Here is a 26597-nt window from a genome sequence, read left to right as displayed (position 1 = left end):
AAATCTTGAATAATCCAGTGCAGGTCTATCCTTAGACAGGGAGGGGCTGTGGCTCAGTGGTAGAGCCTCTGCCTGGCATGCAGAAGGTCCCAGGTTCAATCCCTGGCATCTCCAGTTAAAGGGCCCAGGCAAGTAGGTGATGCGAAAGACCCCTGCCTGACACTCCTGGAGAGCCGCTGCCAGTCTGAGTAGACAATACTGACTTTGATGGACCAAGGGTCTGATTCAGTATAAGGCAGCTTCATGTGTTCATGTGTTCCCCCTCGGGGCACCCCTTTCTGCACCTGCCCCGCCTGCTCTCCCACGACCAGCCTCTGACCTCCAGCACCACATTTCTCAAGCGGGCCTCATTCCTATACCCCAAACCTGCCTAGAAACCACATCCTTTGACGTGGCCGTCTTGGAGTTGGGGCAGCAGTGAACATAGGAACATAAGAAAAGCCCTGCTGGATCAGACCAAGGCCCATCAAGTCCAGCAGTCTGTTCACACAGTGGCCAACCAGGTGCCTCTAGGAAGCCACTAACAAGGCGAGTGCAGCAGCACCATCCTGCCTGTGTTCCACCGCACCCAAAATAATAGGCATGCTCCTCTGATACTAGACAGAATAGGTATGCAGCATGACTAGTATCCATTCTAACTAATAGCCATGAATACCCTGTTCCTTCATGAATATGTCCACTCCCCTCTTAAAGCCCTCCAAGCTGGCAGCCATCACCACATCCTGGGGCAGGGAGTTCCACAATTGAACTATGCGTTGTGTGGAAAAAATACTTGCTTTTATCAGTAGAAAAGGGCAAGAGTCCAGTAGCACCTTAAAGGCTAACAAAAATATTTTCTGGTAGGGTATGAGCTTTCGTGAGCCACAGCTCACTTCTTCACAAAAATATTTTCTGGCAGGGTATGAGCTTTTGTGAGCCTGAGCTGTGGCTCACGAAAGCTCATACCCTGCCAGAAAATATTCTTGTTAGTCATTAAGGTGCTACTGGACTCTTGCCCTTTTCTACCACTGCAGACAGACTAACACGGCTACCCACTGTGAATTATCTTCCTTTTATCAGTTTTGAATCTCTCACTCTCCAGCTTCAGCAGATGACTCCATGTCCTAGTATTATGGGAGAGGGAGAAAAACCTCTCCCTATCCACTCTCTCCAAACCATGCGTAATTTTATAGACCTCTATAAAAGACAATACTGACTTTTCACAGTGGGTAGCCGTGTTAGTCTGCCTGCAGTAGTAGAAAAGGGCAAGAGTCCAGTAGCACCTTAAAGACTAACAAAAATATTTTCTGGTAGGGTATGAGCTCCCGAAAGCTCATACCCTATGAGAAAATGTTTTTGTTAGTCTTTAAGGTGCTACTGGACTCTTGCTCTTTTCTCTGAAGAAGTGAGCTGTGGCTCCCGAAAGCTCATACCCTATGAGAAAATGTTTTTGTTAGTCTTTAAGGTGCTACTGGACTCTTGCTCTTTTCTCTGAAGAAGTGAGCTGTGGCTCCCGAAAGCTCATACCCTATGAGAAAATGTTTTTGTTAGTCTTTAAGGTGCTACTGGACTCTTGCTCTTTTCTCTGAAGAAGTGAGCTGTGGCTCCCGAAAGCTCATACCCTATGAGAAAATGTTTTTGTTAGTCTTTAAGGTGCTACAGTCTTTTGTCTCTGAAGAAGTGAGCTGTGGCGCCTGAAAGCTCATACCCTGCCAGAAAATATTCTTGTTAGTCTTTAAGGTGCTACTGGACTCTTGGCTCTTTTCTCTGAAGAAGTGAGCTATGGCTCACAAAAGCTCATACCCTGCCAGAAAATATTCTTGTTAGTCTTTAAGGTGCTACTAGACTCTTGCTCTTTTCTCTGAAGAAGTGAGCTGTGGCTCCCGAAAGCTCATACCCTATGAGAAAATGTTTTTGTTAGTCTTTAAGGTGCTACAGGACTCTTGTCTTTTGTCTCTGAAGAAGTGAGCTGTGGCGCCTGAAAGCTCACACCCTGCCAGAAAATATTCTTGTTAGTCTTTAAGGTGCTACTGGACTCTTGGCTCTTTTCTCTGAAGAAGTGAGCTGTGGCTCACAAAAGCTCATACCCTGCCAGAAAATATTCTTGTTAGTCTTTAAGGTGCTACAGGACTCTTGTCTCTTGTCTCTAAAGAAGTGAGCTGTGGCGCCTGAAAGCTCATACCCTGCCAGAAAATATTCTTGTTAGTCTTTAAGGTGCTACTGGACTCTTGCTCTTTTCTCTGAAGAAGTGAGCTGTGGCTCCCGAAAGTTCATACCCTATGAGAAAATGTTTTTGTTAGTCTTTAAGGTGCTACTGGACTCTTGGCTCTTGTCTCTAAAGAAGTGAGCTGTGGCTCCCGAAAGCTCATACCCTATGAGAAAATGTTTTTGTTAGTCTTTAAGGTGCTACTGGACTCTTGTCTCTTAAGAAGTGAGCTGTGGCGCCTGGAAGCTCACACCCTGCCAGAAAATATTCTTGTTAGTCTTTCAGGTGCTACTGGACTCTTGGCTCTTGTCTCTAAAGAAGTGAGCTGTGGCTCCCGAAAGCTCATACCCTATGAGAAAATGTTTTTGTTAGTCTTTAAGGTGCTACTGGACTCTTGCTCTTTTCTCTGAAGAAGTGAGCTGTGGCTCCCGAAAGCTCACACCCTGCCAGAAAATATTCTTGTTAGTCTTTCAGGTGCTACTGGACTCTTGGCTCTTGTCTCTAAAGAAGTGAGCTGTGGCTCCCGAAAGCTCATACCCTATGAGAAAATGTTTTTGTTAGTCTTTAAGGTGCTACTGGACTCTTGCTCTTTTCTCTGAAGAAGTGAGCTGTGGCTCCCGAAAGCTCACACCCTGCCAGAAAATATTCTTGTTAGTCTTTCAGGTGCTACTGGACTCTGGCCCTTTTCTACTAACACAGACTTTGATGGACCGAGGGTCTGACTCAGTCTGGGGACTCCCCTGGTGAGTCCAGTCTGGTGACTCCTGTGATCCAGTGAGAAGGGGAAAGGCGCTCTGGACATGCTCGAAGGAAACCCCCCCCCTTCCAAGATCCTCAGCGCCCCAACAAAACAAAACAACCACACACACACGCACAACAGACCTGTCGTGGAAGCCCAGCCCCTCTCAGCCCTCGTCGTCCCCACCCGCGGGGCCTCTCCTCAGGAACCCCCTCCGCTCTTCGCGTCTCCCCCTCCCCCTCCCAACCGACCGTTCCTCCTACCTTCTCCACAGAGGGGGGGGGGAGGGGAGGCGCCCGTCCCGGCGGCGGGTTCGGATCCCGCAGGCGGTTTTTTTTCCTTTCTCCCAAGCTGCACCGCGGCGGCGCGGGCGCTCTCCCGGCTCGGCCCGTCGCTGTCACCGCCAGGAGGAGGCTGAGGCGGCTGCGCTTTCCCCGACCGGCCTGGCCTGGCCCGCCCGCCGCCCGCCGCCCGCCGAGCAGGAAGGAGCCGTTGCCGCTGAGGCGAGCGCCGCCATCATGGTGTCCGGGGCTGCCGCCGGAGCCGCGGCCTGGGGGCTCTGAGCCCCCCCCCCATAATATCGCTCTCCCTCCCTCTCTCTCTCTCCCCCCCCCGTTGCCATCGTCGTCACCCCGCCGCCGCCCTTCTCGCCTCAGCTGTGGGCCGCCGGTAAGGACGCGCCGTTGGAGGCTGGGGAGGCGGGCCCGGGGCCCCCGCCGCCGCCGCCAATGCGGGCCTCGTCGCTCGAGCGCCGTGGCCTGAGGGACCCTTGGGGGCGGGGGGCGGACGCGGGGGCCAAAGAGGCCGGGGCGGGTGGATCGGGGATCCGGGGGGGGAGATCCCCGGATCCTGCCTCCTCCTGCTGCTGCTTCCCCCCCCCCCGGGGCCCTCTGCAAAGAGGGGGGGATCCCTACGGAGCCGCGGCGCAGCGAAGGCGAGCAAGGCCTCGTCGGGGCTTGGGGCCCTTTCCCAGCCTCTTTTCTCGCAGGCCGAGGAACGAATATCTATATATATCTATACATATAGGTGAGATGCAGACAGACAAAAGGAGAGGGCAATGGTGTGTGGGGGGGGGGGGCAGGCGGGTATGACCTAGGAGGCTTCCGACGCCACCTTTCCCCAAAGGTTGGCCTTCCCTTAGGAGAAGAAATCTTGGCAGACAAAGAGACTTGTCGGGCTCGGCGATCTGCAGAAAGGCACATTCCTAAAGATTAGGCTGGGGGTGATTTCTCCCCGCAAACGCACACTCTCTCCCCCCCCACCCCCGCCTCCCCGCCAGTTTGCAATGTTATAGATAACCTTGGGGTAAAAGGAGGAGACACAATCGACTCAGACAACACCCGTCAAATATTTGACACTGGGGCAGTCATGAGAGGGTCTTAAAGAGTGACCCCTGCCTGGAGCCCTTTGAACTGCCAGACCCTGGGATTGACAGCCTGGTCCAGAAGTTGCCAACCCCACCGCTAGCTCTTTCCTATTTAGCTGGGGGCTCCCGGGATTCCTAAAGGCAGGTTTAAAATAGGAGAGACAAAGAGACTCCTATAGATTGGCAAGCATCACTGGCCACCTAATCTGTCAGATCCGCAGGCCGTTCCCCACTGTTGTGAACCTGGGATTTTGGTCCTGGTGGACAGAAAAATCTCCCGCAGCAATTTCCACATTCCTCTTTCAAAAATCCTTTTCTTGGGAATATCATGTACAGACCCACAGGGTTCTGAATCTGAGGACTCTGAAAACATCTCAAGTTCTGCATTGTGTGCCACGGTTCAGCAGTTACAGAATAGTACACCGGCTGCAGTCCTGGACATACTGTTTTGGAAGTACGTCTCATAATATTAGTGGAATTTACTGTTGAGTAAATATGTTCAAGATCAGGCTGCATAAAGTGACAGATCCAGAAAGGCATCCATTCCCAGGCACTTAGCATTTTAAAACATATTCCTCCTTTCACTGCTATCAGCCCAAAGATAGCCCTCATCAGCTACTGAATTCTGGAACTGGGAAGTACGCACAAATTGCAGCTATCCACTTCCCGTCTTTGCCGCTTGAAAGGATAGATTATATTGAAGAAATCTACCCTAACTCCTATTCCTGCTTTGTTACATTTTTGCAGTTTACTTGTAGGAATCACTTGGTCTTTATCCTGTGCAAAATATAGTCATAAATGTTTTGTAAATAGCTATTTAGTAAAGTACTGACTACCTTGCTACAAGAGCAACATGCCCTAGCAGGCCACAGTGGGATGCTTTCTGGTCAAGGGCAAGCTTAGCATGAAAGAGGAGCTAGAACTGTGAGCGTAACTGAGTTAAAGAGTAAACTAAGTGAAATTTTATTGTAGATCAGTGGTTTTAATCTTTAATCAATTACTGCACTCCAAACCACAGGTTAAAGCCTACAACATAAAAACAGTGTTCCAAACAATGCAACTTTATTTATGTAGGTTTATTTATATTTAAAGTGTATAATACGTAGATCACAAGCTTCTGTTCAATGAGACTCTTGTTCTTGATAGGCACCTACCAAATTCCTGAATGTTAAGTTTGATTCCTGTTTGCTTTAAAACTTGGAGGAGAAATCTGGGATCTTGCTTCCTTCACTTGATGTCAGAAACCAAGTGTGGAGAAGAGGCATCCTGAAATTCGAAATGCCCTCATTTGCCCCCAAGAGTTCTAAATGCTCCCCAGGTAGCACCTTTAAGAATCCCTGCCCTAGATAAAGGCAGCCTAATGTTCCCACATATATAGCGATCTCTAAAGTATAAATACTGATGAACTCAGGCACATAACAATATAATATATTTAGGGTCTGTACTAGTGAAGTTTGTTCCTCCTTTGGAGTGATTATAGAATTATTTCAGTGGAGGAATACAAGTTACCATCTGTCTGTTCATAAAATCCATGTGGTTGAAAAATTCTAAGTCAGGATTTTTCACATGTATGCCTACATGGGAATAATTTTAGAAGTGTTCCCATGAAGAAAATGACTGTTTTTGCATCTTAGTGCTAAATCTGGACTGGACATGATATGCACTCCCAGATGGAAAAATGTTGTGCATAAAGATTATCACTACCATGCTACAGATCTTAATGAATGATAAACTCAGATCTCTTGTCAATAATTTCAGAGGGTAGCTGTGTTGGTCTGCAGTAGAACAGCTAGATTTAAGTTTCATAGCACCTTAGAGTCCAACAAGATTTTGGGGGTATGAGCTTTCGAGAGTCAAAGCAGTCGAAGGCAGCTTTGACTCTTGAAGCTCATACCCCCAAAACCTTGTTGATCTCTAAGGTGCTACTAGACTTGAATCTAGCAGATCTGTGACAGTATTCTGCCTACCACCATCAAATCTCATCTCCCATGTCCTTTTAAACCTTGTTATTCTTCCCATATGGATATTCTGGAGTAGGTGTAGCTAGTAGGGCATGAGAAATACCAAAACTCAATTTTTGGAAATTTTACTTTCGGATTTAAATTTTAAAATTCCCTGAGACATGTTCAGTTTCAGGATTTGCACAAATGAAAAAAATACACTTTTATGTTTTGATAAATTTTGTGAGGAATTCAGGTGTTGGCCCTGTCTCTTAAAGATTGAGGCCCATTTCTAGAGTGGCTGAAATGTTGAGATTTGTGTTTGATGTTTTTACAAGGGGCTATAAAGGTACAGATTTCGGAGGTCACATTTTCTGTTATTTTAACTGTGTAACCTGTGTAGATTTGGCACAGCTACTCTTGCTAAAAGAAGCTTCCTTTCCTTGCATATTTTTGATTTTACCAGGACCCCTTTTATTTTGGAGGTTGGATAGATTATGTGATGTTGCCTCAAAGTGATGTTTTGGGGAAAGAAGAAGAAGAAGAGTTGGTTTTTATATGCCGACTTTCTCTACCACTTAAGGGGGAATCAAACTGGCTTACAATCACCTTCCTTTCCCCTCCCTGCAACATATACTCTGTGAGGCAGGTGGGGCTAAGTGAGCTCTAAGAGAGTTGTGACTAGCCCAAGGTCACCCAGCTGGCTTCATGTGTAGGAGTGGGGAAACCTACCCAGTTCACCAGTTTAGCGTCCGCTGCTCATGTGGAGGAGTGAGGAATCAAACCAGGTTCTCCAGATTAGAGTCCACCGCTCCAAACCACCACTCTTAACCACTACACCACGCTGGCCATGATTTCTTGTCGAGAACGGAGTGTTTGTTTTCTTACAGATGTACATTTGAGCTGGACTTCACACTATAGCCCCGTGTTGGCGAACCTATGGCACGCGTGCCGACACTGGCACGCGTAGCCCTCTCTGCCGGCACGTGCCCGGTCGCCTCCACTCAGCCCCCGGGGAAGCAGCCTTCCTTCCCCTTCCCTTCCCGGGCTGGAAACGAGGGGTCGAGGCGCGGCTTTGCCTGGCCCCGCGCCACGGGCGGTCCACAGCGACTACGGATTGGGGGCGGGGACAGCGGGCGAGCCGGCAGCAGTCGCCCTCAGGGCCCGCCTGCCCGCCCGCCCGCTGCAAAAGGCCCCTGAAGGCCGGGCCGCCACCTGCGGCGCCTCCCCCGCTCGGCCAAGAGGAGCCGCCGCCGCCGCCCCGGTTCTGCCCAGCGCGCAACCCAGCCGAGGGCCTGTGAAGCGGAGCCGGGGAGCGGGAGCGGCCCGTGCGGTGGGGGGGGGGGCGTGCTGCGGTGGCGGCCGGCGGGACTTGCGCCCAAGCAGCCCCCGGAGCCTCTGGGAGGAGGAGTAAGAAGGCTCCTGGCCCAGACTGGGCTCCGCTGCAGCTGCCAGAGAAGCGCAGCGCAGCACGGCCCTTTCTGAAGCCGCAGCGTGCAGGAACGCTGCGGCCCCTTTAAACCCCCTCTCGCCATCGGAAAGAGGCGGGAGGCGGGAGGTGGGAGGGAGGAAGACGCTTCCCCCAAGCCGGGAAGGCGAAGCGTCCCTGCACGCTGCGCGGCACAGGGGTTGAAACCTCTCTCGGCCGCCGCAGAGGGAGGGAGGGAGGGAGGGAGAAGAGGAAAGAGCCAATCGCTCCCTCCCGGGGCCGGAGCATCCGCGTGGGAGCCGATCAGGTGGAGGACTTTTGTGGACTTGGGGGTGGGGGGGGAGAGGTGGGAAGGCTGAAGCCCGGTCGCAGGGAGCCGGCTGTGTGTGTGTGTGTGTGAAGGCTTTTCTCTCTTTTCTTCCTTTTTCAGTCACTCTCCTATTCTTTCTCTCCTCTTTCCCCTTCTCTTTCCCCTTCTCTTTCCCCTTCTCTTTCCCCTTCCCCTTCTCTTTCTCTTTCTCTTTCCCCTTCTCTTTCTCTTTCCCCTTCTCTTTCTCTTTCTCTTTCCCCTTCTCTTTCTCTTTCTCTTTCCCCTTCTCTTTCTCTTTCCCCTTCTCTTTCTCTTTCTCTTTTCCCTTCTCTTTCTCTTTCTCTTTCCCCTTCTCTTTCTCTTTCCCCTTCCCCTTCTCTTTCCCCTTCTCTTTCTCTTTCCACTTCTCTTTCTCCTTCCCCTTCCCCTTCTCTTTCTCCTTCCCCTTCCCCTTCTCTTTCCCCTTCCCCTTCCCCTTCTCTTTCTCCTTCCCCTTCCCCTTCTCTTTCTCTTTCCCCTTCTCTTTCTCTTTCCCCTTCCCCTTCTCTTTCTCTTTCCCCTTCTCTTTCTCTTTCCCCTTCTCTTTCTCTTTCCCCTTCTCTATCTCTTTCCCCTTCTCTCTTTCCCTCTCTCTCCCTCCCTCCCCCCTCTCTCTCCCTCCCCCCCTCCCCCCCCCTCTCTCCTTTCCATGCTTCCTTTCTGCCTTCTTTCTGTCCTTCATTCTTTCCTTCCTTCCTTCTTTCTGTCCTTCCTTCCTTCCTTCTATCTGTCCTTCTTTCTTCCCTTCCTTCCTCCTTTCCGTCCTTCTTTCCTTCCTTCTTTCTGTCCTTCATTCCTTCCTTCTTTCTGTCCTTCATTCCTTCCTTCTTTCTGTCCTTTCTTCCCTTCCTTCCTCCTTTCCTTCTTTCTGTCCTTCATTCCTTCCTTCCTTCTTTCTGTCCTTCATTCCTTCCTTCCTTCTTTCTGTCCTTCATTCCTTCCTTCTTTCTGTCCTTCATTCTTTCCTTCCTTCCTTCTTTCCTTGCTTCTTTCCTTCCTTCCTTCTTCCCTTTCTTTCCTTCTTTCTGTCCTTCCTTCCTTCCTTCTTTCTTTCCTTCCTTCCTTCTTTCCTTCCTTCCTTCCTTCTTTCCTTCCTTGCAGATCGACCGCAGGCTGCAAGCTGCGCCCCCCTGGCACCTTGGTTGCCTGGGCCCACCGCTGGCTGCCTTCCCACCTGGGAGGAGGGGGAAGACCTGGGGGAGCTGAGACACCCTCCAAGCCTTCTCTGCATTGCCTCCCCTAAGGTTGCCAACCTCCAGGTGGTGGCTGGAGATCTCCTGCTATTACAACTGATCTCCAGCCAATAGAGATCAGTTCCCCTGGAGAAAATGGCCACTTTGGCCATTGGGCTCTATGGCTGTGCAGTCTTCCTCCCCAAACCCCGCCTTCCTCAGGCTTCACCCCCAAAACCTCCCGCCAGTGGTGAAGAGGACCTGTCAACCCTAGCTTCCCCCCACACACACACACACAAGGAGATCTACGCCCGGTATGGCCCCCGAACGATGTTATAAATATGCAAATGGCCCTTGGCAGAAAAAAGGTTCCCCACCCCTGTTCTAAACTAAAACCTCAGTATTCAGGTTAAATTGCCGCATTGGCACTCGGCGATAAATAAGTGGGTTTTGGGTTGCAGTTTGGGCACTCGGTCTCTAAAAGGTTCGCCATCACTGCTATAGCCTGTTCCAACTGCCGAGTCCCAAAGAGTAAAGGGTTCTTAGGATTTTGGAAGAGGGGGCAGCAATTTGATTGCCCCTCTGGTTGTAGCTCACTGAGCCCTCTGAAATTCTGTTCCTGAGAGTCAGAGGACCCTTGGGAATAGCAGAGGAGCAAAGTGAAGGCTTATAGAAGGGGGAATCAGCGGAATTCCACAAGCTGGAGTTGTACTGAGAGTGCTTGTGTAAATAGTCCGCTTATCGTTGTGACTACATTGGTCTGAGTGGCAATATATTGCATGGTGATAAAAAAAAACCATTCTGCAGTAATAAAAGAGCCCTCATAATTTTACAGTGTGGATACAACCAAATGCAGTAATCAAAAAATAAATATTTTAGTTGTCAGTCTGGTTTCATATCCTTTCACCAGATGAGATGCTTTAGAGGAAGGTCTGAAGGACAGAAACCTTTCCCACATATGTGCAGATATTGGTTGTGACATCATTTGTCCTTAGTGAGGCACCCTTTAACTGTTTGAGACTAGCTAGATTTCATTCAGATGACAGAACAATTTCCTTTTTCTTTTTTCCTTAAAATACTTATGGTAACACTGGTTGTTCCTGTTTTCTTTATAAATGTTTTTTCCTTAAATTCAGCTAAAGTTAGCAAGCATTATAACTTAAATTATATTCAGAGTATTTAAGCAGCACCCAGTGTACTTCTAGTTAAGGAAAAGGCATGATCTCTACTGAAAAACCACACATAGACTCATAAACACATCATATTATATGAGATGAGCAAAGTGTTTCTTCCATCCTGCTTTTCCACTGTTGAGGAAGGGAAGCAGGAGTCCTCTTTGACATGGTCAACAGCTCTGTGGGCGGGGAGTTGGGTGAGGTTGAGCAAAAAAGTTGGCTGCATCCAACCAAATACCGGTATGTTTCAACAGGTGCAAGAAAAAAATGAAAAGGTTACAGTAGAATGATCAGACAGTTGTTTTGCATGACCTAAGAGAAAATGGCGTATATTTTGAATCACGAATGTTGCGAGGAATCTCAAGATGATTAAAATTCTGGTTCCCAGTAGGCCCTGCAATATTACAAGCCGTTGTGTGTTATTTGGAAAATGCTCAGTTTGAAGAAATATCCTTAAGAAGGTAAAAAGTCCTTAAATTAACTGAAATTTATCTGAAATTAACTTTTTTTCTCCTCTAATTACTAGCAAGTTCAAGATTATATGTTAATCAGTCCTTGCTTTCATCAAATGTGAGTGCAGGGGCGTTAGTCTAAAAATATGTATCCCAACTATATTTTGAAACAAATTTTCAAGAAACCTAAAGAACAGTATAATATACTTACTACACCTAATACCAATTTCAGAATTAAAAAAACAACCATTTAATAAAATTAAATTATTATACTTCATATCTCCATTATACTCTAAAAATTCACTGATCCTAATGCCAATAGGGTGTAGATATGCTTTAGTTAAAGTTAAATAGATACATTGGAGTTCACCAAGAAAATAATTCATGAATGCCACACTTTCTAAAAAAATTAGACTGTGAGTTAACTTCATCTGAAGTGTCACTTTTATTAGCTACCTTGTGGATTGCCTGGGATTTTTCTGCAGTTTAGCTTTGAAGTTTTGGCTGCAACAAATGAAACCCCTACAATTTTCCTGTATTTGTAGATTGGAATTTGATTGTGAGGACAGTTTAACAAGAAGGCAGGACTGAAATTCATGTGACAATTTGTCATTTCAACTATATTGTCAAACAGATAATACTTCACTATAGGTTAAGATGTCATATCAGTTTAGAGCAGCTGTTCATTTTGATAATTTCAGTGATTTTTCAATGTGTGCCCTTGTGAGGGCAGGGTGGGATATAAATTCTGTAGAATACAAAATAAATAACTGAAGAACTGCAATACATTATTTGATTGGCCACTTCAAATGAAATATTGACAAATAATTTCCCCTTTGTCCTAAAATTCACACATACCTCATTTATTATGCAATATTTATTCCTGTAAAACCTTGCCAATCTTTATGAATCTAGGCTGATAATACTGAAATTGAGATGGATCCTGTTGCAGAAAATTTATCAGAATGCTGCAGAATAAAAATATTAGAATATGTTTACTTTGCTCACAACAAGGCCTCTTGTTTCACCCCTTGGAGGTTACTGTCCTAAACTGAGTTACACCATTTAAAGTCCATTGAAGTCAGTGGATTTAGAAAGGCGAAACTCTGTTTAGTATTGTACTGTAAATTACCTTCCTATCTGCTGCCCTCTGTGCCCTCTTGACCTGGCTTCTGAACCAGCCACCAACATATGCTTGCCCTCCTTTACAGGAGCTTACTGTGTACCCCTGCTCTTCTCCCTTCTTTGCACATTTCACAGCCACAGAGGGTTACATTTTCATGTTCTTTCTCATAATCACAGCAGCTTTTGGTAGCCCCATCCTTCTGGTAATCTAGACTGTACCTATGGAAAGTCAAAGCTATAGTTGTGTAGAAAAAGTATGATAGATTTGATCCTGCGGAAAATTTCCATTAATGGAAGGGAAGGTGATTTTAGCTGCTTTCCCCTTTCTGCCGTAGAAGAAGAAGAGTTGGTTTTTATACCCTGATTTTCTCTATTGTAAGGACTGGGGAAGGCACTGAAAAACCACCCCGTAAACAAAGTCTGCCTAGAAAATGTCAGGATGTGACATCACCCCATGGGTCAGGAATGACCTTTACCTTTTTAAGGAGTCTCAAAGCAGCTTACAACTGCCTTCCCTTCCCCTCTTTTACAACAGGCACCTTGTGAGGTAGGTGGGGCCGAGAGAGTTCTGAGAGAACTGTGACTGGCCCATGTGTAGAAGTTGGGGAGTCAAACCGTTTCTCCAGTTTAGAGTCCACCACTCCTAACCACTACACCAATCTGTATAACACTGACTCCTCTCCCATGCTGGTCTTGGGATCCCTTGCTCTCTAGGAGCAGGTTTTGGGGTTATTTAGACCTGCAGTGTGTGTTGGGGTGGGTGAGTGAGGAAGTCCTTCTCCAATTATGGAAATCCTTTCCATGGGTGGAAATTTATCACAGGACCCAAGCCTATATTCTCAAAAGTCTGGGCAGGGTAGAGAGAACACACATGAACTATACAAGTAAATCAGGAATCTGTGAGCCTTCCAACTTCAGAGCACTTCTCTATCATTATCATGGCAGCTGTTTGTTGGGTCCTGGGCCACAGCCATCATGTGCCATTTTCTGACTTGTATGAAGTGTTTTCCCTTGGTCTCAGATGGAGGGGGATAGGGGTTAGGCAGCCCCCTATTCCACCTCTTCTTCCCTATCTCTGCTCCCCTCTGAGCTGGGAGTCAGAGCTGACTGTCTTCCTTGGCCTCCTCCCTCTAACCTCATTAGCCATGCCTGGGGCATGCCCAGTAACCTCCCATTAGCCAGATGTGTTATGGGGCATGCCCTCAACTGTGAGAGAGCAATAGCAGCCTTGTTGCAATCTTTTCCTGGCAGCTCCCCTGTCCCGCCCTCAGGGTGGAGCCACCAGACAGCAGTGATTTTCAAAAGGCAGACTGTCATTGACTGGCTGACTTTGAAAGGGCTAGTTGGCATTGATCAGCTGATTGTCACGTGACTCTTTAGAGTGTACATTTGTGGTTCTGTTAGGCCTAGAGGACACTGGGTTTGGTAGCTGTGGGTGCCAAACAGAAGGGGGGATCTGGAGTTGTCCCTGCCACCCCCCAAGACAATCTTTGAATAAAGTCTTACTTAGACTATATACATTTGTTGTGTTTGTGAGGTTTAGTCTGCTACCAGAATTTCAAACTTTTGCTCCTTAGAAATTAGACCAATAGAGTTGTATGAGACCAAAGATTATGTCATCTGGTCCTCTGTCAAAAGACTATCCATTCATTAGCATTCGGTATGTTACAGGGAAAGTGCCTGTAGAGCCAAACTCAGAGCCTAACTGCACTATAAATCATGGTGTGCAAGTTGAGGGGACTTTTCACTGCTATACCATTTATCCAACCTGAAGTGGGTCCTGGGAGATGCTTTTTGCCCCACTAGGGAAACTTAACATGTAGCCCATCTGTTTGAGGGGAAATGGCACTGCGTGGGGGGAGGCTTGAGCTTCTTCTGTTCATGAGCTGTGGTCCTGATCTGAATTGGGCCTGCATGCACCCGCAAAGCTTGGAACTCCCAGATGATGTCTGTTGATCCGACCCAGGGCTGAAGTCAGGAAAAGCATAATGTTAGGCCTTAATTCCAGATGACTCAAGCAAGTCAATAACTGAATGATTGAAATCCTGAGATTTTAAGTAATACTCTACCCCATCATTCCTTCTGTTGCTCAAGGCAACTGGGTTTCCATGTGTCTGTTTACCTGGTTTAAAGGTGGCATACAGAACTTTCATGAGAGAACTAAAAGCATAAATAGTAACTCTGTGGGAGAAACCCACTCATCCTTAAAATAGCAAATGAATCCACAGTAAAATTATTCTGCTCTAGAACAGCCATAGATAAACACTATTGTTGAAGCATCACCTCCATCTGTCGTCTTTTGGCTTGTATCCAAGAGAGACAGTCTAATAAAATGTATAACCTTGCTGGATTTTTTCCCTGTCAGCATCATTATCACTGACATTGCCTTGAGTGCTATCTTAAACAGAAAAATGTAACCCCCACACTAAAATAGCTCCATCTTTTAACTGTGTACAGAAGTAAATCTCAGTCTGTAAGTTGGATTCTAATGAACCATTTTATCAACTCTTTAGTATACAAGATTAGTTCATGTGCACACATACAATTGACCCCAGGTCTATTAGCCACCCATCTGGCAGCACTTCACTTGTTTTCCTGGAACTAGGAATTTACCATAAACTCTGTAGGCCCTGCTGTATGGTTGCAATGCTGGTCAATTGACCAGGAGTTTTCAACATTGGTCAAATTTTGTCTTATGTTATATGAAGCACAAAGTGCACTGTGTATTTAGTGGCCTGTTTTTTAAAACTGAGCTGTGAAGTCATTTATGTAAAGACGCGTGTAAATGTTCTGTGTCCCCTTTTCATTCTGCTGCCAGCGTCGTATGGTGGTTAAGAGCAGTGGACTCTAATCTGGAGAACCAGGTTTGATTCCCCACTTCTACACATGAAGCCAGCTGGGTGACCTTGGGCTAGTCACAGTTCTCTTTGAACTCTCTCAGCCTCACCTACCTCACAAGGTGTCTGTTGTGGGGAGAAGAAGGGAAGGAGATTGTAAGCCAGTTTGATTCTCCTTAAAAGGTAGAGGAAGTCGGCATATAAAAACCAACTCCTACTCCTCCTCTTCTTCTCCTCCTACTCCTTCTTCTCCTTCTTCTTCCTCCTCCTCTTCCTCTTCCTCCTCTCCCCTTCTCCATCATTTAGGAAATGAGGTAATACCTCTTTGATTTGGTTAAAAATCATTTAAAATTGTTTACAAGGTAGATTATAAAAAGGCAATAAAACAGTAAAATTAAAACAGTAACAACCAAACAACAGAATGCAAATATATAAGGGTGGAATTGGATTGTAAACTGCTTTGGGTCCCCCTTGGTGAGACAGTGGGATATAAATTATTAAATGAATAAATAGTACCAGATTTAATTATTAAAAGCCTAGGTGAATAGGATGGACTTCATTTGGTAAGGAGCAAGTCCATCAATGGCTACCAGCTATGAGGACTAAAAAGAACTTCCATGTTCAGAGGCAGTAAACCTGAATACCAGTGCTAGGAGGCATCATGAGGGAAAGGCTTCAGCCTTTTATGCTTTGTTTGTTGGTGGTATCAGGGCAACTGGTTGGTTATTGTGTGAGAGAGGATATTTTACGAGAGTTTTCACCGGTCTGATCCAATAGGACATCTCTTACGTTGTTATGGTACTTAAAGGATGATAATGTAGGTGCTTAGCAAATATCAGAAAAGAAGGAGTTCCACAGTTTATTTCATTTATTTGAAACATTAATGAGAGTCTTTTTACCTTATAAGAACTTAAGGTGGATTACAATAAAAACAACAATAAAATATATAAAACCCCACACTAATTTGAAATCAGTAGTTTAAAATCAATAATTTAAAACTGCTGATAGGCAGAAGAACTAAAATTAATCAAATGCCATCCTGAAGAAAATTGTCTTGAGCTGCCTCCTAAGGGTCGACAGTGAGGGGGCCAGGCTCACCTACCTTCGGTTGTTCCATAATCGTGGGGCTGCCACTGAAAAGGCCATCTCTAGTGTGGCCATCAGATGATTTTCTTTGGTTGATAGGACAGCCAAGAGGGCCTTTCTCTGTGATCTTAATAACTGGGCAGGAGCATATAGGTGAAGATGATCCTTTAGATACCCCAGTCCCAAGCCATAAAAGTCAAAACCAACACCTTGAATTGGAGGGGGCAGATGGGAAACCAATGTAATTGCTGTAATATTGGTGTCACATGATCCCATAACTGGCTCTGTCCAGCAGTCTAGCTGCCTCATTCTGCACTAGCTGCGGCCTCTGAACACTCTTCAAGAGTAGTCCCAAAGAGAGCATTGCAGTAGTCCAGTGTACATGTTAACTAAGGCATGGATCATTGTGGCTAGAAATGGGCACAGATGGCGCACCAGCTGAAGCTAGACAAAAGCACTTCTAACCACAGTGGGCATCTCATTTTTTAATGTGATTGCTGAATCAAGCAGCACTCCTAAGCTGTGAGCCTGACTTTTCAAGGGGAGTATAACCCCGTCCAAGACAGGGGTGATCTTAAGAGAGAGCCTTTTCGGCTGCAAGTACATAAGAAGTGTGCTGCTGGATCAGACCAGTGGACCATCTAGTTGAGCATTCTGTTTCATGCAATAACCAACTGCATGAATATGCTATCCCTTGCCAAGTTGGAAAAAGGAAAAAAAGCACACGGAGAGGTTATCTTAGTGGCTGCCTAAAAACTGTGATACTTTCTTCTCTTGGAGGTTTGCCAGATATCAAGCCAGAGTATAAGTATTGTAGGACCTCGATTTATTTTGTCTGGGAGTAAGCCTTATTTAAATGATCCAAATAGACCTACTTAGGATGGGGGCAGATAAAAGGTAGGTTGGTGGGTGGGTGGGAAGGAGGGAAAGAATCAGGGAAAGGTGAGAATATGGGGTTTGTCAGTAGTAGGGAAAGAGGAAATAGTGTAGGGAAGATGATACAGTGGAAAGTGAGGCAGCCACTACTCTACAACTGAGCCATTGTTTTCCTGGGTAGATGCTGTATGTGGGAGGAAAGAAGGGAAAGACGAAGATGGGGGATTGGCTGTGGGTGGGAAGGAAAGCAGGAAGCAGGAAAAGGGGAGAGGCTGTAGGGGGCTTCACAGCAAAGGAAAAAGAAAACAGTGGGTGAGGGTTGTGAGATGCTCCCAGCAAGCATTTGCGGGTCCCCTGATTTTTTGCCTGATAATATGAACAAACAGAATCAAAATGTTCAGAAAATAAGCTCCTGGTTTAGTTTAAAGTTTTGTTAGGATATAACATATAACAGATTAATGCAAAGTATTTTGTAAGTGGTTGAAGAACTTCCTTCTTTCTTGATGTGCTTGACTTTCTCCCTTGAAATACAAGAGACTGGAACTTGGCTGTAGTCTAATGCATATAGATGTGTTCATAGTTTCTCATTCTCTTGGATGAAAGGGAAGTGCCATTGGATATACTCATGCACTCAGAGTGTTTTCTCCTGATAGAAATAATGGTGTTTATATGGTAACTTATTATATTTGTAACTAAAATATAGCTGTTGTATATTCAGCTTTTAATCAGAACGCGTTTTAGAAGTTTCTCTCAAAGAGTTAAAAAAGTTCTCTATATGTATTGGTCTGATAGGTGTAACTTTGATTGATGTAATATTGTGGTTGGGTTCTTTGTGCTCTGTTTTGCTCAATTTTCAGTACTACAGTATTTGAATCTTGAATTACATTTATGTCGAACTTCGGAAGTAGCCTGGAGAAGGTAATGGGGTGGATGAGGGTCAGTAAACTGAATCTCAATCCAGGCAAGATTGAGTTACTGTTAGTCAATGACAATGCCTTTCGAAGGCTGGCTTGTCAACCTGCACTGGAGTGGGTTGCATGCCCCCTGAGGAGCAGGTTGGTAGCATAGGGTTATTGCTGGATTCTGGTTGAAGTTCTCCTCCGTAGCACTTAGTACATTTTGTCAGCTTTAGCTGATAAGCCAGCTGTGGCCATTCCTTGAAAAGCATCATTTGGCCAAGGTGATCTATGCTCTGATCACATCCAAGTTAGATTACTGTAATGTGCTCTATGTGGGGCTGCCTTTGAAAACTGTCTGGAAACTTTTGTTGGACCAGAATGTGTCAGCCAGTTTTTTATCAGAGGCTTGACGCAGGGATCGTATCACCCCTGTGATGAAAGATCTGCCCAGGCTGCCTGTTTGTTTTCAGGCCCAATTCAAAGTGCAGGTTTTTACTTCAAGCCCTTAAATGGTTGGGGGTGAGGTACTTGAAGGTCTCCCAGTTAAGATCATCTTATCAAGTATTGCTCTCTGTGCCTCCACCTGCAGAGGTGAGGCAGGTGAAAACTAGAGACAGGGCTTTTTTGGTGATGGTACCTTACCTTTGGAATGCTCTGTCCCTTCAAGCTCCCTTGGCACCTCCCTTACTTTCCTCTAGGTACCCTGCCAAAACATCTTTACCCCCACTTTTAACTAAGGGGATATATCTTTTTAAACTGTTTTATGGTGTGATCCTAACCTGAGGACTGTTTTATCAATGTCATTTTAGACTACTCTACTTGTTTTATGCCCTTTTATGCCCTGGCTTGTGTTTATAGGATTGGCATCATTTATTGCCATGCTTTTAATAGTTTGTATTTATTTATTTTATTTACTTGGTTTGTTTTGTGGACTTGTTTTTATTGTATTGGTTTTGCTTTATAGTTTTAGTTGTGAGCTGCCTCAAACAGATTTTCTAAATAAATAATATTTGCTGTTTTAATTAATATGAGTTTTTATTAGTGGCAAATTAAATAATTGCATTATAAAATGGCATGTGTGAAGAAGATACAATGGAAATAATTTGTGGCCACCCAACTTAGAGTATTGTGTATTTATAGGAGGCTTGACATACATGTGGAAGTAAATTTTTGGGAGACCCAGATTCAAATGCCCGCTGTGCCATGGAAGCTTGCTGGGCCAGTCACACATTGGACCTGTCACACACTCTCAGCCAAACTACTCCGTGGGGTTGTGAGAATAAAAGGGAGGAAAGGAGAACAATGTAAGCCACTTAGGGTCCGCATTGGGAAGGACGGCTTCAGTGTACTTAGAAGGGTGTATCTCTGCTTAGGTTTGCACTGCTTAACTCCCTTAACATTTGAAAAGTTTGTTTTACTCATTTTCATGAAAACGTAATATAAACTGAAATGTCAAAAGAAAGGATTTACAACTTCAGCCAAGACGCCAGTAACATCATATTTGACAACAGCACATTGCTTAAGAGTGCTTTTAGGGCCCTTGAGAATATAAAGATGGGATATAAATTTCCTAAATAAAATACATAAATAAGGACAGAAATTACTGGTAAATTGTAAATTTGACAGATGAAGTTGTAATCTTCCAAAACATATCAAAACATAGCAGTTGCAGTCTCTAAATAAGCATTGATGCACTCTTGCATACATTATTGTTTTAACGGGAATTATTGCTGTGAAGAGGGATTGGATACTTGCTTTCTAGTTCTCATTTTGGGCTTTTTTATTTTACTGTTTTAGTGGTATGAAAGTAAATTATTGAAAAGAGAAGATATACTATTGTGGGAACATTTCAGTATTCTTGGACTTCTTGCATTTATGTTCGTACTAAAGCAATAGTCATGGAAAAACTACTGTGGAAAGGTATAAAAATAGAAATGGCTAACAAAGATTGAGCATGGACATTAAATCATGTACAAGAGCAAGGCACTAGTACAGTCTGGATGTTTTTACATGAACTTGTTTGGTTCAGAGGTCTTAGGATCCAAGCCTACATACCTATTTAAATTTTATAAACAGGATCAATTATAGCTAAACACTTAAAAAATTTCTACCTTTGACTTCTTTCTTTTCAAAGAAGGACATTTTAATTGTCTCAAATATCAGTTTGTCCAGGGATTTCCTGTTCATTTTTCTAACAGTATGTTTTTCTGTTGTAACCATCACCCTGACCTGGATGGCTCAGGCTAGCCTGATCCAGTCAGAGCTTGGAAGCAAGCAGGGTATTTGAGTAGAGACCACCAAGGCATTCCAGGTTCGCTATGCAGAGGAAGGCAATGGCAAACATTCTTTGAACATCTCTTACCTTGCAAATGCTATGGGGTCGGCATAAGTTGGCTGTGACTTGATGGCACTTTACACATACACACATTGTAATTATCAACATTATCCTAAGGGAAACCTTGTGACATTTTACTTCCAAAATGTTTGAATTCCTGCAACCGTGAACAGAATGATATTTTCGTACTCTTTTTATATACATGGAAACCATTTTAAAATTTTTGCTGTCAGCCATACTGCAAATAGCTTCTCTAATAAGTTACAACAAAGTGGATCAGATTAGCAGAGTTTAAATTTATGCAAGCAGCTACTGAGCTGTTCTACAAAAGAAACAAAACTGTACGTTTGAATTGAATTATGGATTTTCACAGTTTTTAACATGTATTTACAAAGAGGAGAATACATCAAAGAGGAACCCATCATTAGCGATGTGGGGCAGCAAATTTTCTTTAAAAAATTCTGATGCTATATTTCTCCCCTGAGGCAAGGGCATCCTGAGCTGCGGGTTGTTTTCCCTCTCCATCCGGGTAGGCAGGACTAAAAGATTCTGACTTCCTGTGATACTTGGCGGGAAAACAGCCTGAGGAAGCCAGTTTCCGTCCTGCCTATCCGGGTGGAGCAGGCAACTCCGCATAGCTCTGTGCCTTTAGGCTTCATTTCTTTAGCTAGGAGTAGTTTCTTTCCCTTTCGTGTTACAGCTTACCTCTCAGTGTTCCGTGAGTCCTTAATCTTCGCCTTGATCCTTGTTTTTTTGAGTGTTGGTCTGTCTTCTACCCCCCCCCTCCGTTTTTTCTTCCCTCCTTATTTCCTTAGCCAAGATGGCCGACGCCATTTTAGTTAGGGAAGACGACCTTCTCTCTGAGAAGGACTATCAAAAGGGGTTGGTGCAGAGCAACCCCAAGGGCTCCGGTTCTTCCAACGGCCGCCCAGGCGGACCATTAGGGAGCAAAGAGGAACCGGGAGAGACCCAGACGCCTGATCCGGAGGCGCCTTTAGAAAAGCCTAAAAAGGCGCGCAAAATAGCGCCGCAGCTACCGGGCGCCCGGAGAAAAAGGCGCGGCGTTAAAGTTGGAGCAGGGGCGAAAGCCGGGCGCAAGTCACCCGCCTCTTCCCCAAAACCGGCTAAACCGCTCAACAAGCATCAGGGACGTTCGGATCCGATGGCAGCTGCATCCTCTGGTAACCCTGCGCAAACGGGAACGTTCCCGCCGGGAGTTGGCAGCCCCCCCCCTCCCAGGAGGTGGCAGGCGCACAATTTATTTCATGGCAAAATGCTGATGACCTTATTAATTATGCCCTCCAGCGTCAGTGGATGGCCTTTCAATCCTTTCAAACTCGCCTCCCTCCCCCTATGGGATTGGACCCCTCCCTTCCCCCTCCCAATCTCCCGCCTAATCCTTCCTTTTCCAACTGCACTTCTGCTGTAAATGAGGCAAAATCAAAGGTCGATGCTCCCTCTGCTGGCAGGAGTGGGTCATGGCCTACAAAAGCAGCAATGAAGGCTAAGCCATGTGAAACCAGGGAGAATCAAATGGAACTCTCTAAGTCTCCCATTTCTTCTGTAGATTATGAGGAGGAGGAGGAGTTAGAGGAGGGGGAATTCGATTCCGACGAAGACCCACCTCAACAAGTAGAACAGCATAACAGACTTTTTTCTGGGGAGGATTATCAGGCCCTTTTGGCAAAGGCTATCCTCGCCCTTGATCTCAATGAGGAATCAGATCAATCTGAAGAGCCAAAGTCTAAGTTAAAAAAAGGGGTCAAGGAATGCTTTCCAAGACCTAAGACAACAACCAATTCAGTACCCTTCCCAGAATTTTTCATTAACGCGGTCAGAGACGAATGGGAGCACCCAACTCCCAATAAACAACTCCCCACTAGTATTAAAAAATTATACAATCTGGCTCCACATGCCATGGAAATGCTTAAGGTTCCCTTAGTAGACGCCCCTGTGTTGGACCTCCAATCACCAGGTTTGATCCCAGAAGACGGGGTGGGCTCCCTGAGGGACCAGTTAGACAGAAAGTCAGACTACCTGGCGAGGAAGGCGCACGAGGCCTCAGCCATGGCCATTCAGACCAGCGCTACCACTTCCATCTTTGCTAGGGCCGCTTATTTATGGGTCAAGAAAATTATACAACTTGTACCAGATGATAGCCTCAGAGTTCTTGGTGGTCTTGACAGAGTACAAACTGCGTTGACCGTGATGGCGGATGCCTCACTAGATACCATGTCCTCAGTAGCGAGGTCAATGGCATCAGTCACCTCCATTAGAAGGGGTCTATGGCTCAGGTCCTGGCCAGCTGATTTTAAGGCCAAAGCTACACTGATGGCCTACCCAGTCAAAGAGGGGAGGCTTTTCGGAGAAAAGCTGGACAGTATCCTTGTTGAAACAAAGGATAAAAAACAGGTCCTTCCCATGCAGATCAAAAAAGACCAACGTTCTCCTCTGTATCATTCCTTTCGTTCCCCCAAATTCACTCCCAGATTCAGAACAGACTTCAGGAGAGGCTCTTGGGTGTCAAACCGGGGATCATGGAACAATACCAGATCCTTTCGCAGAGGGGGGAGATTCTCTAGGCCCCAAAACTTCCAGGCCAGGTCAGATAAGGGCGACCGATTACCCAAACACCCCCCTCAGTGACGCCGATCACACCTACGTGGGGGGGAGGTTACAAATGTTCACAGCAAGGTGGGCCTTGTCCAACCCGGACAAATGGGTCTCTCAGATCCTATCAAATGGATACCTACTGGAATTCACCTCCCGACCCCGGGATCTCTTCCTAAATTCCCCTATATCACTCAAAACAGAGAAACATTCAAGGACAATAACAGCAATTCAACACCTGCTATTCATCAAAGCCATAGAGCCAGTCCCCAGCTCTCAGAAGGGCCAGGGAGTATATTCCATATTTTTTACGGTGCCAAAGAAAAACGGCGACTGGAGGGCCATCCTCGACTTGAAGTACATCAACAAGAGGATGGCTCGAAGACACTTCCGCATGGAAACAGTCAAGTCAATAGTGGAATCTCTACTCCCTGGCACCTTTATGACGGCTGTGGATCTGACGGAGGCCTACCTCCATATTCCTATACATCCACTACACAGACCATTCCTCAGGTTCGCCTATGGACCCAACCATTACCAATTCAGAGCCCTCCCCTTCGGGTTGACATCCGCCCCGAGGGTCTTCACGAAGGTACTGGTAACAGTCATTGCTACACTCAGACAGGAAGGAGTCCAGGTACACCCGTACCTGGACGATATTCTGATCTGTGCTCCAACACCAAATCTCTCCCGCACCCATACAGATCACGTTATCCAGGTCCTCCAGGAACATGGATATCTCATAAATTTCGGCAAGAGTTCCTTACAACCTTCCCAAGTTATGACACACCTGGGAACCAGAATCAACTCAAAGACCAACTCTTTATCTCTATCCCAGGAGAGAATAAGCAAACTGAAAACCTTTGCTACCAAACTGACCAAATCAAAGTCCGCTATGCTAATGTCCCTTGCGGCTCTACTGGGCCTGATGGTGTCGTGCATAGCGATTGTCCCATGGGCACGCTTTCACTCATGCCCCCTTCAGTGGCTTCTACGTCCCCACCAATTAGATATAGCAAGAAAAAAGGTCAAGTCAGTGACAATCCCACACAGCGTCAGACACAGTCTTCTGTGGTGGACTGTTCCGTCGAACCTGCACAAAGCCACACAGTACATTCACGAAGACCCTGTTCAAGTCTTCACAGACGCCAGCCTTTTCGGATGGGGGGCCATATTGGGAGATCAGGTAGCCCAGGGTCGCTGGACCCACCAGGAATCACTGCTCCATATCAACCTGTTGGAGCTGAGAGCTGTCAAATTAGCTCTCTGGAAGTTCGCAGACATAATCAGGAACCATCATGTACTTATCAGAACGGACAATGTCGCTACAAAAGCGCACATCAACAAACAGGGGGGGTCCAGGTCCTCTTCCCTTCACAGAGAAGCAGTAGCAATTCTCACTTGGGCTCAAGCCAATCTTCCCTCGATCAGAGCGGAACATATCAAGGGAGACCTCAATTGCCAGGCCGACTGGTTAAGCAAAATTTAGATGAAGGAGAATGGGAGTTAGATCCAGGAACATTTCTTCAGATCACAGAAATATTTGGCACCCCCTTAGTAGATCTGTTTGCCTCCGAATCAAACCGCAAGGTACTCAGATTTTACTCCAGGTATTTTCACCCAAAGGCAGAAGGCACAGACGCCCTTCTCAGCCCGTGGCCCAGGGGACTGCTGTATGCTTTCCCCCCAATACCCATTCTACCAAAAGTCCTCCGCAAGATCCATCAATACAAAGCCAATGTGATATTAATAGCCCCTTACTGGCCTCGGAGGCCATGGTTTGTAACTCTGAAGCGCATGTCCTGCCAAGATCCATGGCAAATTCCAACGGAATCCAACACTCTCAGACAGGGACCTATCCTTCACCCAGACCCTCATTGGTTCTGTTTGACCGCCTGGCACTTGAAAGGCGGTCACTGCTAGAGCTAGGCTATTCCGTCGAAGTGGTTAACACAATTTTGGAGGCCAGAAAGCCCTCCACTAGGCGCATTTACAACGCGTCGTGGAAGGCTTTCGTTCGCTGGGCCAGGAGAAAGCAAATGGACCCACTTCACCCTGACATTCCCGGCATCCTGGAATTTTTACAGGAAGGGGTTAGACAGAACCTGAAGGCTTCCACTTTAAGAAGACAATTGGCCGCCATTTCTACTGTTGTTCCTTTCACGGACGGACATCCCACGACACAGCATAGACACATCTCTGCCTTTCTAAAAGGGGTATCCCAAATTCAACCTCCTGCCTCTCACAGGTTCCCTACATGGAATCTTAATCTGGTTCTTAAGATTCTCATGGGTCCACCATTCGAACCTCTCAAAACGGTTCCGATGAGGTACCTTCGCATGAAGGTCCTCTTCCTTACAGCTATTACCTCAGCTAGGAGGGTATCGGAACTCAGAGCCCTTTCCATCAGAAAAGGCCTGTGTGTCTTCCATAAAGACAAGGTTGTCCTAACTCCTGACCCCACCTTCCGGCCTAAAATAAACTCCCATTTCCATAGATCTCAGGAAATAAACCTCCCATCGTTCTGCCCCAATCCATCAGGCACAACCGAAGCATTATGGCATACCTTAGACCTCAGGAGAGCCATCCGCACATTCATTAAGCGTACTGCAGAATTTAGAAAGTCAGACTTCCTATTTATAGGAATATCTAACCCCAGTAAAGGAAAAAAGATGTCAGCCGCTGCCATCAGTAACACAATCAAGGCATGCATAGCTGAAGCTTACAAGGTAGCTGGCAAGCCAGTGCCCGAGGGCATCACAGCTCATTCCCTTAGGAGTATGGCAACTACTGCCGCCTTTGACAAACAGGCCCCGCTGGAAGAAATTTGCCGGGCCGCAACCTGGTCCTCTGTTTCAACATTTATCAAGCATTATAAAATTCACACATGGTCCTCAGCGCAGGCGGCCTTCGGCCGCAGGGTCCTGCAGAATGTAGTCGAGTAAGTGTAGCTTATCCCACCCTTTTTTGGGGAGCTCTTATAAGTCCCGCAGCTCAGGATGCCCTTGCCTCAGGGGAGAATATAGCCTTGGATACTCACCGTGAGGGCTTATTCTCCTCTGAGGCGAAGGGCATCCTGCCCCTCCCTTATAACTTGTCTTACAATAAAAATTTTAACTGTTCAGTACTTGTCTCCTGCTTAGCACAGGAATGGCTCTATCTGTCTATCTGTTCATGTTGGGTTATATGCAATTGCAATTTACAGTTAGTTTATATAGCGAGTTCTTCCTACTGCTGTTAATGTAGCTAGTCTAGACGGTAACTGGCTTCCTCAGGCTGTTTTCCCGCCAAGTATCACAGGAAGTCAGAATCTTTTAGTCCTGCCTACCCGGATGGAGAGGGAAAACAACCCGCAGCTCAGGATGCCCTTCGCCTCAGAGGAGAATAAGCCCTCACGGTGAGTATCCAAGGCTATATTTTCAGTGGAAAATTTTTCACCCCACATATGTAAATATAGTCTGTTTATCTGTAGTTGTCAGGGCTGTTGTGCTGTGAATCAACCATGTTAGATGGGCTAAATGTGAGAAATGAAACACATACAAATCCCCAGTGCTTGTATGTGGTATATTTGCCTCCTTTGCAAAGATTAATTAAATTTTGCTAACATTATTTAAATATTGAAATTATTTGTTTTATTAATTTATTTATTTTTGGAAACTCTCAGATTTAATTTCAGCCCATAGGTTCTGGTCCGACCTTCTGGGGCAACAGAAACAACTCAGCTCCATCCTCTATATGACAACCCTTCAAGTACTTGAAGATGGTTATCATATCACCTCTCAGTTGTCTCCTCTCCAAGCTAAACATACCGAGCTCCTTCAATCTTTCCTCATTGAACTTTACCCTCACCATCTTCATTGCCCTCCTCTGGATATGTTCCAGCTTGTCTACATCCTTCTTAAACGGTGGTGCCCCAAACTGAGCACAATACTCTAGATGAGGTCTAACCTGAGCAGAGTAAAGCAATACCATCACTTCACATGATCTGGACACTATACTGCTGTTGATACAGCCCAAAATCA

The 26597-nt window shown here is 45.9% G+C and overlaps 1 protein-coding gene across 2 annotated transcripts in view; it reads left to right on the top strand.

Annotated features, from left to right (window-relative positions):
- The first annotated feature begins 3573 nt into the window (after positions 1-3573).
- ZNF148 (zinc finger protein 148) overlaps positions 3574-26597 on the top strand; it is a 49293-nt gene continuing 26269 nt past the window's right edge. For both annotated transcript variants that reach the window (XM_056861396.1, XM_056861395.1), the window contains exon 1: positions 3574-3593. The gene's annotated coding sequence lies outside the window, so the exon portion shown is untranslated. The remainder of the gene's footprint in view (positions 3594-26597) is intronic.

This window comes from Euleptes europaea, chromosome 15 (genome assembly GCF_029931775.1).
Source record: "Euleptes europaea isolate rEulEur1 chromosome 15, rEulEur1.hap1, whole genome shotgun sequence".
In the NCBI taxonomy this organism is placed as follows: domain Eukaryota; kingdom Metazoa; phylum Chordata; class Lepidosauria; order Squamata; family Sphaerodactylidae; genus Euleptes; species Euleptes europaea.
Note: the sequence above shows the minus strand (reverse complement) of the source record. Positions and strands in the feature narration are given on the sequence as shown.